This window comes from Apium graveolens, chromosome 6 (assembly GCF_009905375.1).
Source record: "Apium graveolens cultivar Ventura chromosome 6, ASM990537v1, whole genome shotgun sequence".
NCBI lineage: Eukaryota > Viridiplantae > Streptophyta > Magnoliopsida > Apiales > Apiaceae > Apium > Apium graveolens.
In genome coordinates this window covers 303793750-303807130 of record NC_133652.1, presented here as the reverse complement: position 1 = coordinate 303807130, position 13381 = coordinate 303793750, and positions in this window count along the sequence as shown.

The window sequence follows — 13381 nt, the reverse complement described above, 5'->3', positions numbered from 1 at the left end:
AGGACTAATCCTAGACTCCTAACTCCACACAGCTCCTGGAAGGACTAGTCCTGCGCACTACCAGTCCTGACTGGCCCAGTCCCGCAAACCCAACCTTGACGTATCCCAGCACGTGAGACACTGGCCCAAGCACATGATGGGGATAACTGTCACACATAAATAATGGGAATAATCAAGGCACGTGTCAGAGGATCCTCAGAACATTCCTCAGCCAGTCCCGCACTGACACGTGTAAAACATCCACTCCAGCCAGGTGCCCTCCGCTCCCAGAACCAACAGCCACGATTTAAAGGTACCAACCCCAAAACCCTACCCTTGGGCTATAAATAGCCCAAGAAGGTGAGGTTTTGGGGTTAATCACTCTCTTACACTCATATACACACACAACCATCTTGCATTTATATCTATCTTCATCTTCCCGAGAAGCGAGTTCTTACTCTCACACCGGAGGCGCCGCGGGACCCAAACCCCCCTTCCAGTGTTGTTTTGTAGGAACCCCATGTTAGATATATTTGATAATGTCATGGCTAATATGTTTTATGTTTAGATTTCAGATCTTATTTGAACAGAACAAATCAGTACTTAACTGATCAGTACTTATACTGGAAGTCAGAACTTAAGGGATATCAGTACTTATGTTATCAGGAGATAAGCATCAGGAGATAGATATCGGAACTTAAGTGCTGAAGGACGATCAGATAAGGACAGTAGCTGATTAAAGTTAAGAAGATCAAGATAAACATAAGAAGAGATATGCGTGAAGAAGGAATTCCGTGAAGAATGGAATACTTGGAATAGAAGATATCTGATTGATATATTTTAGGAAGCAGAATTATATTCCATATCAATTAGCGATTATCTTGTAACTGTGTAGTATATAAACACAGACATAGGGTTTACACTATAAGTGTTATCATTATCGAGAATATTATTAAATATAACCCTAGCAGCCCTCGTGATATTTTGTTCATCACTGAGAGATAACAGTTCCGGATTGTAACAGAGTTTATTGTTTAAATAAAGTTTGTTTTCTGTTACATAAGTTCTTGAAGTTTGATTTGATTGTAATAAACACTGTATTCACCCCCTCTACAGTGAAAGTGTGACCTAACAAGTGGTATCAGAGCCTTCTGTTAACACACATACAGTTAAAGATCCAAACACAATCATGTCTGACACAGAAACTCCAACTAAGCCTACCAAAACTGAGGAATCATCAAAGACATCAACTCAGAGGCGATATGAGACTATCAGAGTTCCCATATTGAGACCATCTGAATATCCCATATGGAAGGTAAGGATGACCATGTTTCTGGAAGCAACAGATCCAGAATACCTTGATAGAATCAAGGAAGGGCCTCACAAACCTACCAAGCTCGCTGTTGTAGTTGCAGGTGAAGCAGCAATGACCGTACCAAAGGAAAAGAGTGATTACACTGCTGAAGATATAGCATCTATTGCTAAGGATGCCAAGGTACGACACTTATTGCATAGTGCCATTGATAATGTAATGTCAAACAGGGTAATCAACTGCAAGACTGCTAAGGAGATATGGGATACACTGGAGACAAGGTGTCAAGGAACTGAAACAGTTAAGAAGAACAGGAAGACAATACTCACTCAAGAGTATGAACACTTTGACTCTAGGACTAATGAGTCATTGACTGATGTATATGATAGATTTGTCAAACTCTTGAATGACTTGTCATTAGTAAATAAGGAGTATGATCTTGAAGATACAAACCTTAAATTCCTGTTAGCTCTTCCTGAATGTTGGGATTTGAAGGCAACAACAATAAGAGACAACTACAATCTTGATGAAACAACTCTTGATGAAATCTATGGAATGCTCAAGACTCATGAACTTGAGATGGAACAAAGAAGCAAGAGGAAAGGAGGAAAGTCAAGGACAATTGCTCTCAAGGCTGAAGAGGAATCCCCCAAACCACCTTCCTCAAAGAAAGACAAGGGTAAAGCTCTTATCATAAAGTCTGATACTGAGTCATCAAGTTCTGAGAGTGATGATGACTCAGATTCTGAAAGCTTGCCTGAAACTGATGCTGATGAGGAGATGATGAAGCTGTGTGCTCTTATGGTGAAAGGAATCACAAAGATTGCATACAGGAAGTTCAGGAAGGGAAAGAAGTTTTCCAGAAAAGGCATAAGTTCTGATAAGAAGAATTTCAGAAGATCTGAAGGAAGAGGAGGAAAGTCTGACAGAGGAGATTACGCTAATGTTAAATGTTATAATTGTGGTGAGAAAGGCCACATATCTCCTGATTGCAAGAAGACCAAGAGTGACAAAGGCAAAGCTCTTGTCACAAAGCAGAAAAGCTGGACAGACACCTCAGACTCTGAAAGTGAGGAGAACTATGCATTGATGGCAAATGCTGATAAATCAAGTTCTGAGAGCAGTTCTGAAGCTGCTGAAACAAAGGTACCTCAGACTACTTATGCTTTTCATACTGATGATATTAATGAGTTGAGAAGATATCTTAAAACCATATTTGTTAGTTATAGAGATCAAACTTTAACATGTGAAAGATTAACTTCTGAAAATCTTGCTTTTAGGAAAAGAAATGATTTCTTAGAAAAAGAGTTAGTCATGTTCCATCAAACTCAGCAGGATAGAGATGATGCTTTTTATGTTAGGGATGAAATGCTAAAAATGAATGAATCTCTAAAAACTGAGTTAGAAAAGGAGAGAGAGATTATCAGAACTTGGACTAACTCTGGCAAAACAACTCAAAATTTGCTAAGCAGTGGAAACTGGAAAGAGGGCTTAGGCTATGGAGAAAATAAAAATGAAAAAGGAACTGTAGAAATTAAGCCTGTTGATAAGCAAAAGCCGAAGTTAAAACCTATTAAGTTTGTAACTGAAAAATCTGAAAATGAGAAATCAGAAGTTAAAAAGGAATTAGCTTCTGACAAACTAAAACAGGAAAAGACAGCTGAAGTTAACATAGGCTTAATGACAAAGAAGCAGCTTAAGCATAAGCTGAAAGATGTTAAGAATGCAAACAAGGTAAAATCACCTAGGAAAAACAGGAATGGAAAGGAAAGTGTGAATAAAAGCAATAACTATAAATCTGTTCCTGATGCTCCTAGGAAAGCATGTCATAACTGTGGAAGTTCTAACCATCTGGCTTCTTTTTGCAGGAAGAATAAGAATATTAACTCCTTATCTACAAAGTCAGGAGTTAAGAGTCAGTCTGTTAGATACAAACCACAAAATCCTTGTTTTCATTGTGGTAGTTTATGGCATTCCATTTATACTTGTAAGGAATATCATAGTTTGTACTATGATTATTATCAAATAAAACCTTCTTTAAAGAAAGTTTCTGTTGTTCCTTCTAGTGTAAGTTCTGATTCAAAGTCTGGTAGTATAAGTTCTGATAAGAAAACTGTTAACATAAAATCTGATGCTAAATCCGCTGCAAATGTTAACAAACCTAAAAAGGCCAAAGGATCCAAGCAAGTCTGGATCCTTAAAACTAATAATTAGTGGTCTTTTTGATTGCAGGGCAACTGGAAAAATATTTTAGTTCTGGACAGTGGATGTTCAGGACATATGACTGGAAATAAGGCCCTGCTATCAGACTTTGTGGAGAAAGCTGGCCCAAGTGTTTCTTATGGAGATGGCAACATTGGAAAAACTTTGGGATATGGCAATATCAATCTTGGGAATGTCATCATTAAAGATGTAGCTCTGGTCTCAGGACTTAAACACAACTTACTGAGTATAAGTCAAATCTGTGACAGAGGTTATCATGTTGATTTCTTTGCAGAACATTGTGAAATAGTTAGTAAATCTAAAGAAAAAATTGTTCTGAAGGGATTCAGGCGTGGTAACATTTATGAAGCTAAGCTTTCAACAAGTTCTGATGGTTCTGCAATCTGTTTAGTGAGTAGAGCCTCAACTGAAGAAAGCTGGAATTGGCACAAGAAACTCTCTCATTTAAACTTCAACAAGATAAATGAACTGATCAAGAAAGATCTTGTGAGAGGACTGCCAAAATCAGTGTTTGTTCCTGATGGTCTTTGTGACTCATGTCAGAAGGCTAAACAAAGAAAATCTTCGTTCAAGAGCAAGACTGAATCATCAATTCTTGAGCCTTATTATCTGCTTCATGTTGATCTATTTGGTCCAGTGAATGTCATGTCTATTGCAAAGAAGAAATATGCATTGGTCATAGTAGATGAGTTCACCAGATACACATGGGTGTATTTCTTGCACACAAAAAGTGAAACTGCATCTATCCTGATTGATCATGTCAAACATCTGGATAAATTGATCAAAGATTCTGTGAAAATTTTGAGGAGTGATAATGGCACTGAATTCAAGAATCTGATAATGGAAGAGTTCTGCAAAAATCATGGAATAAAGCAGGAATTTTCTGCTCCTGGAACTCCACAGCAAAATGGAGTTGTTGAAAGGAAGAATAGAACTCTCATTGAAGCTGCACGAACAATGCTTGAAGAAGCAAAGCTTCCAACCTATTTCTGGGCTGAAGCTGTGCAGACTGCTTGTTTTACTCAAAATGCAACACTCATTAACAAGCATGGAAAAACACCATATGAGATGGTGAAGAACAAGAAGCCAAATCTCAAATACTTTCATGTATTTGGATGTAAGTGTTTTGTTCTCAAGACTCATCCTGAACAGCTATCCAAGTTTGATCTAAAAGCTGATGAGGGAATCTTTGTGGGATATCCACTTTCTACAAAAGCCTTCAGAGTCTATAATTTGAGAACAAAAGTGGTCATGGAATCTATCAATGTCTCTTTTGATGACAAGAAGATCACTGGACTTGAAGATTGCATTGATCATGATCAGCTGAGATTTGAAAATGAAGATTCATATTCTGATACCTCAAGTCCTGACAATCTAAGTCCTGATACTGTAAATTCTGATGGATTAAACTCTGATGTTATTGAAACTGTGGTGACTACGTCAAAGGAAGATGCACCAATACAGGGGGAGCATACTCAAGATATTATCACATCTCAAGAAGCATCAGAACATACATCTGGCTCTTCAAATTCTGATTCGTCAAGTTCTGATAAGCCAAGTACTGACAGTACTGAAAATCTAAATACTGAAGGATCCAACTCAGAGAGCATAGTTTCAGGGGGAGCATCAGAAAATGAAACCGAAGACAGCATGAATCATGGGGGAGCATCCAGTTCTAGAGAAAATCTTCCATCTGCAAGGAAGTGGACAAAATCACATACACCTGATTTGATAATTGGAAATCCTGAGGCAGGTGTCAGAACTAGAACAGGTACTTCGAATGAATGTCTTTACAATTCTTTTCTCTCTCAGTCTGAGCCAAAGAAAGTGGAAGAAGCTCTTCAAGATGCTGATTGGGTGCAAGCAATGCAGGAAGAGTTGAATGAATTTGAAAGAAACAAAGTCTGGACCTTAGTGCCAAGACCTAAGAATAGATCGGTTGTTGGTACAAAGTGGGTATTCACAAACAAAACTGACAGTGATGGCATAATTGTAAGGAACAAAGCAAGGCTGGTTGCAAAAGGATATTCTCAACAGGAGGGAATTGACTATGATGAAACATTTGCTCCAGTTGCTAGGTTAGAAGCCATAAGGATATTCATGGCTTATGCTGCTCACAAAAAGTTTACTGTCTTTCAAATGGATGTGAAAAGTGCTTTTCTCAATGGAGAATTGGAAGAGGAAGTATATGTTGAACAACCTTCAGGCTTTGTAGATTCCAAACATCCAGATTATGTCTACAGGCTTGATAAAGCACTTTATGGACTTAAGCAAGCTCCTAGAGCATGGTATGAGACTTTAGCTCAGTTTCTTCTGGAAAGTGGATTCAACAGAGGAACTATTGACAAAACACTGTTCTATCTCAACCATGGCAAGGACTTACTTCTGATCCAGATTTATGTTGATGATATTATTTTTGGGTCTCCAAATGACAAACTTTGCAAAAAGTTTGCCAAACTAATGCAGTCAAGATATCAGATGAGTATGATGGGAGAACTTAGTTATTTAATAGGGCCTTCAAGTCAAACAGAGTGAAGAAGGAACTTTTATTTGTCAATCTAAGTACACCAGAAACTTGCTGAAGAAATTTGGAATGCAAGACTGTTCAAGTGCATCCACTCCCATGGCCACTGCAACAAAACTGGATAAGGATACTGGTAATTCAGTAGATATTACTGATTACAGAGGTATGATTGGCTCACTTCTCTATCTAACTGCTAGTAGACCAGATATCATGTTTGCTACCTGTCTTTGTGCAAGATTTCAAGCAGATCCAAGAGAACCTCACTTAACAGCTGTAAAAAGAATCCTTAAGTATCTTAAAGGAACAGCTGATCTAGGATTATGGTATCCTAGAGAATCAGATTTTAAATTAATAGGTTACTCAGATGCAGATTTTGCAGGTTGTAAAATTGACAGGAAAAGCACAAGTGGAAGCTGTCAATTTCTTGGAGGCAGGTTGGTTTCTTGGTATAGCAAGAAACAAAAGTCAATTTCCACATCAACTGCAGAAGCAGAGTATATTGCTGCAGGAAGCTGCTGTGCACAGATTCTCTGGATGAAGAATCAGTTACTGGATTATGGGTTAACATATTTCAAAATCCCTATTTACTGTGATAATCAAAGTGCTATTGCTATGACAGGTAATCCAGTTCAACACTCTATGACAAAGCACATCAGCATCAGGTACCATTTCATCAGGGAACATGTGGATGAAGGTACAATGGAATTGCATTTTGTTCCCACAGATCAACAAGTAGCAGATATCTTCACAAAACCACTGTGTGAAGCTACCTTTTCAAAATTGGTAAATGAACTTGGAATGATTTCAGGTTCTTTCTCTAAATCTGCTTAAACTTGTTCTAGGTTATCAGACTTTATGATCAGTATTTACAGAATTAATCTCTTTGTATATTCTGTGCATTAATTGATAAATGTCTTTAAGTACTGACTGTTGTCTGATATATGTTTCTAAACTCTGATAAGTGACATGTCTATTTCAGTAACTATTCAATCCTATGAGGATAATTGTGCTAGATACTGACCTACTAGTCTTCAATAAATAAATGATCCCATGAAAGAAGTAATTATTTCTGTGGAAATCTTATGATACAAGCAAATTCTGATACTTGAGCTTAGTTTAGTTTACTTTATTCATCTTATTACTAAGTCCCAAATTAGAATAATGCTACTCATCTGTTTAAATTCTGATTCTAGTAAAACTGCTGAATGTACTAAGTGCTGATAAACCTCACTTATCAAAAAGAAAAAAAAAATTCAAAGAATAATATCAGGTACTCCTTTGAGATCTAGAGTAAAAATGTGAAAGGGACGACCCAAGTGCATTGCTGGTATTAAGTAAATATGCATTAGAAAAGCAAAATATTTTTTCTTGGTGACTGTTCACACTCTATGATTACTGGAGAAATACTCTGATAATAGCATAAATTCTGATAAGCAGTCGTGACTCACTTACACTGAGAAGCCACTGTAAAATAGAATTTCAAAAGATGCATAAAATTAGCACAAAAACAGTTGAGGTGGACTCATGCATGAACTCATTTATCAGTAGGTTTCAGGATAATGACAGTTCTTTAGCAAAATTTTAATTATGACTTATTTCTAAGATGTACTGAAGTAGATCAGACTTTACTCTTTGTCTGTTATTTAGCTTAATGCACACACTAATCACTCCATCTGAATGATGAAAATTTCTGTGGTGGTCTATGTTATTTTAGATAAACAGTCATTGTGTCACTTTTGCACAAATTCTGAGGACAAGTTCTAGTTACACGTTCTGATGATTAAGTTCTGACGTTCATAACTAAGAACTTGTATGAGTATTTACTAAGATAGATATTCCTTGTTCGAGTTAAGACATTATGTTCTGATGACTGTTAAGTTCTGGTATAGGTCTAAGTTCTGATTTTTCAGTCTAACCCTTTACTTGACTTATCTGTGAGTAAAATTTGGTAACAGTCTCAGATTAATTTCAAAATGTTGAAGTGGAAGATTAATAGTCTATGGTTAAAACATAATGGCACTCGTCCTTGAACAGTTCACTCTTGTTACATGTGCACATTCCTTTTCCAATGACTGTTATTCTTTTTCAAAGTCTAGGGAGACGAGGTAGAATTAATTCTACCTGTCAGCATTAAATATCTTTGCGTCTCTTGGCATTCTCTTGCCTATATACACAGCCACTTCACATTAGTCTTTCCATCACACACACTTATCCTCCTTCTTCTGTCAAAAACACAATGGTTCGATACAACATGTTTTTGAACACACAAACCTTCACAATGGAGCTCAGTTGTGCCGAGTGGCAGCAGGAGTGGCATATAACAGCCATTCCTGAGGAGATCTGGGACTCTGTCCCACAGGAGGTGCTGGCTCACCTTCTATTCTTCGAGATGGATTACCATCGCCATCTGGAGCGCCTGGAGGAGGAAAGGCGGGAAGCTATCCGTCAGCAAGAGCGAATCATTCGACTCGCTATCTTGTTTGTCGAAGATAGGAAGAGGAAGATGACTTAATCTCGTCTTCTTCCTGTTCTTCTTCATCCTCAGCTTTGTCAGGCTTCTTAGCTAGGACTAAAGCTGTTGACGTTAGGATTAGAAGCTTAGGGAAAAATCCTGTACTGATGTAATTTCTATTTCATATATGTATTGACTTGATATATTAATGAAAACTGTTTTTACTTCAAGATTTTGTCTCTGAGTTATTTTATCTGTGTTGTTAAATCCTGCTTGATATTCTGATGACCCTTTAAATTTTGTCTTAAGTTCTGATTTAAGTTCTGATTCTTTGTCAGCACTTATTCATCGAAATTATCTCGGTCATTTTTAACATGATTCATTTTCAGAATATTAATGTTGCAGTGAAAAAAAAAAAATTCAATGAGTGCTAACGGTTTTAATTTTGAATTAAAACTGTGTCTCTTGATAACTGAAATGGTTTTTCCTTGAAACAAGGCAACTGGGTAAGTAATCATTCCTGTTTTCTCGAGCCCAGTAACTATCCGTTATTACTGCATGTCTGACAGGTGTCCAACGATAACATTTTTTTTCAGAGTATAAGAACAACAGAGAGAAGATTTCTTTAATCTTTTATTTTCTTTATACTTTATCTCTCTTCTTACTTTTACTCTCTTTCTCATTCTTTCTCACGTTGGTTTTTCATACAGACATTATCTCAAACACCTAACAGGCATACTTGAATTTCAATATTTTTTTTTTCACATGGCACCAAAGGATTTAATCATTGATGGAGCAAAGTTTGTTCCAAACAACTATGCTGCAACTCTTGATCATGCTGAAGCTCCATCTGAATTGCATTTTGTGCAAGATCTTCTTGCACATAGTGAGGTTGGGTACGCCTTAACTCAGCCTGAATTATCTTCAAGTCAACAAGTTCTGCGGTTCTGGAGGACTGGAGTTTATGATGATGGTGGTAAACGAGGAACTCCCAGTATTATCTTCCAAGTGGGTGATTCTTCCTACGTAGTCACTCCTGGTACAGTACGAAGAGCATTACATCTTCCAGAAGATTGTACCTTCTCTATACCAGAGGAATCAGAACTTCGGGGATTAATGACTGATTTGGGATATGAAAAGAGTCTGACGAAACTTGGACAGTTGAAACGGGCTAATATCAGAAGAGAATGGAGTTTCTTCTTCGATTGCATCACCAAGGCTTTTGGCAACAAGTGTTCAAATTTTGATGCCATCCCAATTCTGAGTCAGCACATCGGGTATGCTATTATCCATCAAACTCATTTTGATTTTGCAACTGGAATAATTGGTTTTATTGGGGATAGGATGACAGAGGATCGAGATGTTGTTTATTTTGCTAGATTCTGTCAACTTATTTATACGTATTGTACTGCTGAACCCCAGTTAGTCAGCACTCAAACCCCACCTTTTAAGGTTGCAAAAAGGTACTTTAACGACCTGATAAATGCTGACACAAAGAAATCAATGGTGAGACAATTACAGATTCCTCAGTCTGTGAAACAGATTCTGGTAAATGCTGATCCTGCTACTTACAAATCTGTTTACTCAAATGTTCAACCAACTCACCATAACCAAAATCCATCAACCTCAGTCCCTACCTCTCATTCTACTCAACCTACCCTCAGAACTTATCTCAAATCCTATCTCTCCACTTCACAGACTGCTCAACCTTCTTCTTCAGCACCTACTGTGAAGCCTACATCCTCTAAGCCAAAGAGAACAAAGACTGTTCCTCAAACATCTCAGAAGAAGAGGAGGATTACTTTGCGAGATGAATCAGATTCTGAGGATCAGATTCCCTCTTCAGAACCTGTGGTAAATGAAGCTGAGAAGGCAACTTCTCAGAAGGATTCTGCAATTGGGGGTTCTAGGCTTCTCAAGAGGCTTAGACGTATGACGGTTCCTGAAACTCCCAAGGAATCCAAATCAACAAGGAAGTACAAGAAACAGAGGGCACAGAGGCCAGTTTCAGATGATGAGGAGGAAGCAGCTAAGGAAGGGGATCAGGAATCTCTGATCTCACAAGACAAGGAATTTGCTCCAGTCACTTCTTCTCCATCAACTTCATCTCAGGACCCTGTATCTGACAAGGCTAATTCACCTTCTATGTCTCTTGTTGATCCAGGCACAAGTGCTGAAATTGATATTCAGAATCTTGTTGTGCCTGAAATACTTTTCTTAGAAGCTCCAACAGCAAATAATCCTTCCACAACACCTGTTACTGATGCTGTTCAAACTCCTGAGTTATCACTAACACCTTCTCTGCATCAAGATGCTGATGATCAGATTTTAGGTGAGCATCAGGATATGGCTGTTGATCAGAACTTAGTATCAGATCAGCAATTAGAGGATGTTGAAGCCTCCATTGCTACTCACACAGTTGTCTTATCAGAAGATACTGATTCTCTAAGTTCTGATGCTGCAAATATTGGAGATACTGGTGAAGCTGCTACAACTGTAGATGCTGATGAAGCAGGTCCTTCAGGACATACTCCTCCACTGACTCTTCCTAAGTCTGAACTGGTAAAGGAGTTTGTTATCAGGGATGCACCAGTACCTTGGAGTGAAACTCCTGCAGGTCAGGAGTGGACTAAGGAATGGAACTCAGTTTCATGTGTTCTAATGCTTTACATCTTGCTGAGCACTTGACTAAAGCTGATGACATGTTACATTCTGATGATTTTAAAACCCAGCTTAGAGTCACTGCATTGAGTACTAAACATCTACAAGGTCTTCATTCCAACACTCATGCAGAGCTACACAAGATTCAGGAGAACTTTATCAAACAGGAACAAGTTTGGAAACTTGATAAGAAAAAGTTCTTCCAACCTACCATTGACAGGGTTGCTTATATTGAGAAAACTCAAGAGAAGCAACAAGCTCAGATTGATCAAATTCTGACAAATCAAGCTTCTCAGCAATCGCAACTTACTGAAATCCAGACCTCAGTGGAACTACTTATCTCTCTTTTCTTACCTGCTGATGCCAAAAAGGGGGAGAAGGTAATTAAGTCCAAATGCAAAACCAACAAGTCACTGCAAGGAAATGATGATGGAAAAGATGACCAAGGAAACTCTGGAATGGGTAGTGGTCATAGTCAAGGTAGAAGGTTTACATCAAGACAAGCTAGTCACAGAACAAGTTCTGATACTGGGAAAAGAATAAGTTCTGCTGCTGGTAAAAGGATAAGTTCTGATGAACTTCTAGATCTTGATGAGGAAATGTCAAGACAGTTATTTCTTCAAGAAAATCCAGGGATGGACTTGGAAAGTTTAAAGGAAGAAGAAGCCAGACTTAAATAAGAGAAAGTCACATCTAAATCTGAAGCTTCTGGTAAAAAGTTACTTCCAAAACCTAAAGGCATTGTGATCAAAGAAAGGATACATACTGAAGAAACTTTGGCTAGATCACAACCACAGATAGATCCAAGATCCAAGGGTAAAGAAAAGGTTGGTGAACCTATCAAGCCTTATGTACCTCCTGAGGAAGAAGAAATTACTGATGGAAAAGATAATCTTGCTCTGACTTCAAGAAAAGTTCTTAAAACAACCTCTGACATGGCTCAAGTTGTTCAGAGTCAAGAAATTGTAAGTTCTGATATTCAGAAGAAGCAAGTAACCTCTGACAGTGCTCAAGTTAACTTGATATCAGAAAATAAATCTAAAACACTCTTACCAGGATTCACTAAAGCAAAACAGACTCAATCTTTGAAGACTACTTCAAGTGGTTTTGAAGCAAGAGTAGTTACTGGAAAGGAAGCTAGAGATAAAACTGGATTGGGAAGTGCTGATGAAAGAAGAGTACACAACACTACCGATGATCCAACTTCCTTGAGTGAACCAGGTATTGGAGCAACTCCTGAGAGATTGAATCAACTAGAATCTGTACAGATGGTTTACCATACCTACTTGAAAGAATACATCATGTTGTATTTCATGACAGATGGTAGGGTTTATCATATAAAACAAAATGCCATTCCATTGAAGTATTTTGAAGAATTGGAGCATGTATTATTCTTACTTCAAGTGGATGACAGAATAACAGAGACTGCTGCAAACTACTTAAAGGAACAGATTCAGAGACAGAAAAGACTTTATTCTGTTAAGTCTGACAGCAGATATGTTCCAAAGTACAGAAATCACAATGGTGATATTGTTGATATGAAGCCTAATACTGCACAGATCAGAACATATCTTGGTATTAAGGGGCTTGAATTCAATCTAGAGTCTAACAAAGCTTATGTCATAAGACTAGATCGGGAGTTGAGAAAAGCAAAGATTAATGATCTCAGAGCTGCAATATTTCAAACTGGTGAAGATACTGCAGAGCTTAAAGATGTCAAACGGAGAATGATTGATGAACTCAGATATGCTGAGAAATGTTTGTTGAAGAATTATCTCAGAACAACTCCTGACATCAGAGAGATCAGAAAATGATGAAGCCAAGTCAAAGATCTACAACTACTTAAACTCTGATGTGTATACAGACCAAAGTTGTTATCAGAAGTTGAATTGGTAAAAGCTTTAAGGACTGTAAGTTGTAGTTATCTTGTCTATTTCTCATGCATTTGTACTTAATGTTTTTGACATCATCAAATATCTGTTAAACTTGTATATTTTGTTAATTTACAAGTTGGGGGAGATTGTTAGATATATTTGATAATGTCATGGCTAATATGTTTTATGTTTAGATTTCAGATCTTATTTGAACAGAACAAATCAGTACTTAACTGATCAGTACTTATACTGGAAGTCAGAACTTAAGGGATATCAGTACTTATGTTATCAGGAGATAAGCATCAGGAGATAGATATCGGAACTTAAGTGCTGAAGGACGATCAGATAAGGACAGT